At 38.1% G+C, this 7,723-nt stretch overlaps 1 long non-coding RNA gene across 1 annotated transcript; it reads right to left on the bottom strand.

Annotated features, from left to right (window-relative positions):
* Positions 1-1,551: 1,551 nt before the first annotated feature.
* LOC101480110 (uncharacterized) lies at positions 1,552-5,058 on the bottom strand. The gene is made up of 3 exons (XR_191258.2): positions 4,936-5,058; positions 2,301-2,350; positions 1,552-1,958 (listed from the first exon to the last, which is right to left on the bottom strand). It is a non-coding gene; the product is annotated as an uncharacterized LOC101480110 (long non-coding RNA).
* Between the last annotated feature and the right edge of the window lie 2,665 nt (positions 5,059-7,723).

Here is a 7,723-nt window from a genome sequence, read left to right as displayed (position 1 = left end):
AGCAAAAATTTCCACTCATGCAGTTTCCTTTGCTATAAAAATTATGGGTAGATACTACATTTGCCAACTTCAATACCCATCTCCAACAGCAGCACGTCATACTTTTAGACAGAAAACACCCACTATTGGCCAGCCAGTTTCCATGGAGACCGCAGTCTCCCTTCCCTCCTAGGAAAGTGTAAACAGTGAGTGAACATGAGACGATTCATATAAATTGTTTCCTAATCTTGTTATTTCTCATTTCCATGCTGAAATGGATGTTGGATTATAAGTGTGCGGGAGTGCAGAGAGCAAAGGTCGCAAAAAAAAGAAAGAAAAATGAAAACGGACATTTTACGGAAGTGCAAGGCATGATATATTACGGTCTGCCATCTACTGCTGCCTTTCTGTGAAATTCTCAGTGAAAAATCATATTTAGTAACTCTGTGAGGCTTATACTACAAATAGACCACATGGTTACATTAAGATGTAATCCCAGGAGTACAATGCAATTTGTACAGATATATTAAGTGCAATACAAATTCTTAGCAGTTGCCAACTTGGCCAAGTGTTGACAAGGCAGACAGTCATGCCCTGTTGCTAGCTCGCTAAAAACTAGCTAGCTTGCAAACAGTGGCTGAATTTGCTTTTTAATGTTGAGCGTTAATTTTCCTGTAGAAGAATTTACTGTTATGTATGCATTATGTGAAAATCTTAAAAAGCTGTAAATGTGACAGCTAGTGCAACAATCACTGCTAGAGACCAGTCAGTGGTCGTCTGGCAACTATCAGTATCCTGTGACTATTTGGTGAATGTTTGCTGGAGGTTACTGGAAACCACTAGGGTGAAATTGGTCACAAAGAGGTATATGGTGCTTTGGTCATTAGGTTGCATGCGATGCTGCAGTTGCCCAAAACTAGTGTGGCTATAGTAGCAAACTACTTGCCAAGTGATCTTAAAACTGAGAAAAGTGACACAAACAGAAGTGTCGCCTTTACAGTAAAAGCTCTTTGACGATCCTTTAAATTTTTTTTATATGTTTTTTGCATGGTAATGTACAATTGTCACTCTAAAGACAGATATTCTCTTTTTCCAAGATGCATGCAAATGCTGGGAGATCAGTGACCAAAGAGTGACCAAAGAAAAGGCAAAGAGGTTTTTCGTTTTGACCAATTTCACCCAGGAACAGCTAGCACCTTCCAGCAATCACTCGTCAGCTAGAAGAGGAATGCATATTTTTCCCTAGTAACCAGTTGTTGCCAGATTGTTGCTGACGTGTTTGACTGAGAGCTTAATTTTAAACAAGAAGATAACTTGCTGTGTTCAATTTGGGACACCAATACCGTAAGTATGTAGTACTTGCATTGTACAAATAATGGAACTGTAACAATAGAGGAATCCAAACTCAGACACACTGTCAGAGACTACAGTCGTGCTAATAAAATATCATAATCACTCTAATTTTATTTTATTTATATGTAATCCTAATGTACAGCAATCATGCACAGCATTTTATACTGTAACCACACCCCAAATGGGGTAGCACGTGACAGCAATTGCTTTTTAAGATAAGTTTTTTCTTTATATCATGATTGTCCTTACCAGTCAATGGTTTTTCATAAAATGGGGTTTTATTGCATTTCACTCCAACCACAAATCCCAACCTATTGTTGGTCCTAGTGGAACAATCAGCATTGTTGCTAAAATAAGGGATCTTCATCCTGTGGGAACCACGTCTGTACCATACTCGTTCCATAACAATCTATCCAGTTGCCACTGAGTTGTTTTCCCTTCAGTGGACTCATTTCTTGTGCTGCAGGCTCTGTGTAATGTCAAATAAATCACCTTGGGGGTTGAGATATGGATTCCTAACACTCCCATTTTTGTCAGGCAAGCTCGACCGATTTGGACCTCGGTAATCTCTGACTCCTTTGTGTCTCTCCGGATGACACTTTACCTACGGCCTCCTTCTTTGTGAACTGAAACACAAGACAGAGGGGTTAGCCGCTTCACGGCTCCTGCATTTGCTGGTCTGCTGGATTTCAAAAAGAAGAGCTATCTTTGCTCCTCATAAGTGTAATGTCCCCAGGTCAAGGCTTTATATCATGTCCAGATATGAAAAGACTGTCAGTGGGGCAGGGGCCCATGAAATAAACACCTCTTGACTACCACCACTACCACCATACAATAACAATTAATAAATTATACTGGAGTTGCAGCCTCTGAATACTAAAGCTCATTTTCAGAGTGAGGGGCTAAGCTTCTTTTCCGATTATGCAAGTAGTGAAATGATGCCATTTAAAGACTACAGTACCATTTACCATGTTTTGCACTGGTGTTTTCCACACTGGCATTTAGCAGAGTACTCTTCCTGGTGGGAGAAAGCAGAGGGTACACTGGGGGTTCATGATGTGCATTCATGTAATACCAAGAGCCACTACAGTTCAGTGAGCTAGAAACTATATTACCGCTCCCACTACACGTTCACATTTCCATCTGTTGCCCGATTTGCTGGTGTGGATTAAGCTGCACGTTATGACTGTATTAATCCTCTGCCTCACATTATCTTGTTTGTGTGGAGAGTAATGCATCTGACTTGATGAAGTGAATCCAATCTTTTGTGCTTCCCTAGAATAAAAACAGCAGTGATGGATTTTACAAATCCAGTTAGTATTTTCTGCCTGGCCCCTTCTGCTGATTGTGTGAGTTTAATATCGCATATTAATGGCTCAAGTAATTAGCAAAGTGAGGGCAGTCCATTATAATCATTATTGTTCTAATCTAATCAGGGATATATATTACTTACAGAGGAAACAGGCTAACTGCTTCTCAAGGACACATATGCATCATTAATAAAATCAGGGAGAGATCAGATTGTCCTTTTTGACTTCAATTGGACTTTCATCAAAGTTCAAGAGGTTACATAATTATAATCACACTGCAGCTGCATAACTATGTTACTTTTTTTTTTCTTTTTTTTTTTTTTCTTTTCTGGAAGTAACTATGTTACTAACACATTTGCAGAAAAATGCCTTTGTATGGGTTGGCTGCCTTTTAGGGGCATGTCTTGATATAGGATTTAGCACTAACATCAGTTTTGCACAGCTGACCGGGGCATGTCATACTCTATCTATACTAAGAACACCATGGCAACCATTGGTTATAAATCCCACAATGTAAACTTCATAATGGAAAAAATAAATGAATAAAGCTGTCTTCTGATGTCTTCATTGGAAGGCAGCTGAGGAAAAAGCACAAAAAGCAGACAGTCACTGTGAAGAATTTACCCATATGGAAAAGAAATAGTAAAAACTTATATGATTTACTCATGAAAGTGGCCACTTTCATGAGTAAATCATATAAGGCTTACATGATTTCCAAAACATACAAGTTTCATTATATAATTTTTCAAGGGATCTTATATCTGTTTTCACTCTTGTATGCTTTTCATACAAGTTTCACACAAGACAGATACAAACTTTATAAGATTTATATATATCTTTTCCATATGGGTAAAGTTAGGAAATTTAAAGATGATGTTTGGGTTAAAATAAACTTGCTCTTTACACCAATTGTGTTGAAAAATGACAAGTTGGGTGATACAGTTAGAGGTTAAAGTTGGCCCAAAAAAATCCAGAGCTGTAATCCAGTACCATCAGTTAATGAGTAGTGAAATCTTATAGGCAGTTTAATGGAAAATTACTGTCAAACAAGTACATTTGTCATGTGCTATTGCCTGGCAGTCCTACTAGATGATGCCTCAGAGACTGTAAAATCAATGCATGGTCCCACATGCACATGTCCCTTTTTCCTTCTCACCCCTGTCATACCATGCACGCCGATGTCAATAAAATTGTGGCCATGGTATTTCTCGCTAGCTCTACTAAAGAGGACCAAGCATAAACAGGGTAACTTTTTTGTAACATGTAATTTCAAATTCCGTTTTCAAACAGCACAACAAATATACACCCTCAACAAATGTACACCCACACAAGTTGTTCATGTGCAGTTAGGCACACAGTGTGTATTGCTAGTACAGCTGCTGTATTTTCAAAGGGGAAAAACAGTTAATCAGAAGCAAGATGTAAGAAATAGAAGACAGGGGATTACATTTTCTTAAATAAGAATTTAAAACAAATATGTAATCTTCAAATTAAAGCTACGTTTTTTAATCAGACAGTGACTCTGCACATGATGTGTTGGGGAAGATGGTTATTTCATATTGAGAAATGCCTACAAATTAAATGACAATTGCATGTTATTCAAAGTTCATACAGGGCAGTAAGTGCAGGCTAAACTGCAGTATGTGGTGCAGTTTACAGTAATGGACTTGCACTGGCTCAGAAAAGAAATGAAATTTTGTGGCTTTTTTCTAAGTGACTCATTTCCCCAGCACACTGCTATATCAGTGTGGGTTCCCCAGCCTGCCAAATCCCACTTAAACCACTGCATCACACATCACCACCAAAGGACTCATTATATGTAACTGAGACACACCAGTAGCTTATTTTACTCTTGTGAATAAGAAGGAAATTAAACAACTGCTTCACTGGAGAGTAAAAGGTGATGTCTCTGTTGTGTTCGTGACTTTTTACTTTCCTCAAGTGACCAAAAACTCAGTTATTGTTGGTTCAATACTGTAATAACGGAAAGATTTAGGTTCGGTGAAACAACAATTTTACCCCCCGTGCCAGAAAGGTTAGGTTAAAAAAAAGTATGTTCCTAAACTGCACTTGTAGAGTTTCATATTGTGCTCTAAATCAAAACATCCTTTACTATACTGTGCAACAGTGGAATAAAAAAATTACCAAACAGATAAGCAGGACAAATATAGGCAACTGAACTGCACCAGGCTGCCACACAATTGCACCTTTTTTTGTCTACAGATTTTTCAGCCCCACTCTACCCTTTCACAGCGAATTCCCTCTGCTCGTCTCATTGATTTAGAGTTATTACCTTAGGCTGTAGAGTGGGAGCAGTCTGGGATAAACAAGGCCAGTGATAAGAGTGCATGAGAAACCTGCGTGTCTGTATTTAATAGCTTCTGCGATGGGGTGCCACTGTTTGTGGAGCCCTTGGGATTTCATTACACAAAGACAAATGGATGATCCAGGCACAGCTGAATTTTGGGAAGGTGGAAGGCAATTTAGGGTGGGGGTGGGGAAGGGCTGGGTATGGGTGGGGTGTGTGAAGGAGGGACAAGCAATTAGCCTAATCAGTAGCAGCATGTCTCAAGTGGCTTGAAAGCTTAGAGTGAGGTGACTTCGTGAGAGGTGATGCTCACAAAGAGAATGTCCATTTCTTGTCTAGAAAGTGCACAATAAATCAAAGGACCAAAAAAAGGACATTTTTCATTTATTAAGGCTTTGAGATGGATTGAGAGACTGACTTTATTCACAACCATATATGATTTTATAAGAACGCATGGAAAAACAATTCGGCTTAGGGCTGGTTTCGTACACAATAAGCTGTTTTTGCCAGTAGTAACGCAAATATATCATTACTAGGTGCACATCAAACACTCGTCACTGATACATTAGGAGTAGAAGAGATTTCATTATGTCTCTGGGCGGTTTCCAAAATGGATACCAAATGGATAAGCATGACACATACAGGCAACCTTAAAATAATAACCATTCAAACAGCACCATCCTAGAGCTTCATAGGGGAAGTATAAGCTCTTTAAGTGGTTAGGTAAATGGGAAATATTCCTACTCCTCAACTTGAAGCATCTGGCTGATAGTCAGCTACACACATAAAAAGGATATAAACAAAGACATTTAAATTTAACAATCACAACTATAATGTTTTTATCCCTTATAACAAAACTAAAACTGCATTTTATCAGTGTAAAATGCAGTTTTGCATCTCATAATAAATGCAGAATTAGCATTTATGAGCACTTAGGAAAGGAGGAAAAAAGTATGTTCTCATGGCTTTAGGAATGAAAAACATTTACTGGCTCATAAAAATTCACAGCCCTTTGTTAGATGAAATTACATGTCACCCATAAGTTTAGGAATAGTCTGTTAAGGAATATGTGAGTAAATCAAATGCACATATAACTGCTCAGAGACCTGTTTTCTTCCTTTGCATGCACTTCTCAGAATTTGTTTATCCCAGCTGTTGAATCTTTTTACAAAGAAAATGCGGATTTTTCTCTCTTTTATTTCTTAAGAATAGTGAAGAAAAGGAAATCTCTATTTCATGAATGAGCCTTGACTGAAACACATTTCTCTGTAGTATTTTTGAGCTGAGCCTTTGAAGTCACAAGTCTCCTAATGCTTCCTCTTGGACTGGAGCTTCAAGAGCTTGTTTTAATTGCTCCCAGAGAAAGAGGTGAATGGTTAAGGGCTAACAGATTCTATGTAAGGAGGATTACTGTAATCTGAATACTAAAATATAAGCAGGTGCAATCTGTTGTTGACTGTAAGAAAATCTGCTGTTTGAAGCCCACATCCTTTGGAATCTGCAGGGCAAGAATTTAATGAAAAGTAATCAGATTATATTACATAGTTTGCTTTCAGCGTCTCATCAGATATCTAATTTTAGACATATGGAAGAATGTGTGTGTTTGGAACCAGTGTGAAGGACCACAGGAGCTAAAGAAATCGAATGAAAACAGGGTTTATGCTGAGACTGCACCGACTTCATATTTCTAAGTGTACATGAACATAAAATAAAACTTAGACCACATAAATCAAAACACTGAAAATGCACAAAACTCTCTCTGGAATTAATCATAGTTAAAGCTTTTGTATATCAGTGACAATATGGTATGAATATTGCTCATCAGTTGTAATTTGTCTGCCATTTGTCTGCTTATCAAACATTTATATCAAATCAATATGATAATCAAAACATCAGCAGCATTAAAAGCTTTTACAGAAATACTTAGCAAGCCAGCATAAAATCAATAAGTGCACACAGACACTCGCCACAGGGAGTCATTAGAAACGTCTAAAGCAAATTCCCTCACATACATCAAGCGTGGTGAAACACAATAGACTTTAAATCCTGTTGTTCAGTGACTGACTTGACATAGCGTGGCTTATTGCCATCGTGTTGACACAAATTCACTTCAACAAGAGAGGTCCTCTCCTAATCATTAATTATCCGACGAGCTTAATGACCTGTGTAACGTGACATTACAACCATGAATAGTGACGACGAGGAGTACTCTTAATCTCATTTTTTTTAGTTCGATAGATGCACAGACGCCAGTAGGCTGCAGCTGGTAATGAGGTAGTGTGATGATACCCCTTGCCATTTTCCTGCATGCATCAACTGTTCTTTTTGTTAATTAGATAGAAATATGCTTTTGATGGAGTAAAGTTTACATTAGAGAAGACAGCTATCTTCAGTAGATGGACTTGTGATTCCCCTTCCAAATTAGACAAGCATTTGGTTATAGCCCTTAGAAATATCCATGTTTTTATGTTCTGTTAACCAAGTCACATATAATAACAGCCATACTGGTCTCACAGACAAATTTGTATTATATGGTGGTTGTTCATAATATATTAAAATTATGTGCCCGAAACATCGAGTGTGACTACTGTCTTGGAGAATCCTAAACAAACATTAACCTACCACAATAAAAAGGACAGACTTACTCAGACAACAAGAGGTGCCCTACTGCCCCCGAGCATGATCTTTTCCCAAACATAATCAGTTCTTTTGGTGCCTGCTGTTAACCAGCAATGAGTGAAAACAAAAGTGTGTTGATAATACAGACACTGAA

Source organism: Maylandia zebra, linkage group LG2 (genome assembly GCF_041146795.1).
Source record: "Maylandia zebra isolate NMK-2024a linkage group LG2, Mzebra_GT3a, whole genome shotgun sequence".
In the NCBI taxonomy this organism is placed as follows: domain Eukaryota; kingdom Metazoa; phylum Chordata; class Actinopteri; order Cichliformes; family Cichlidae; genus Maylandia; species Maylandia zebra.
Note: the sequence above shows the minus strand (reverse complement) of the source record. Positions and strands in the feature narration are given on the sequence as shown.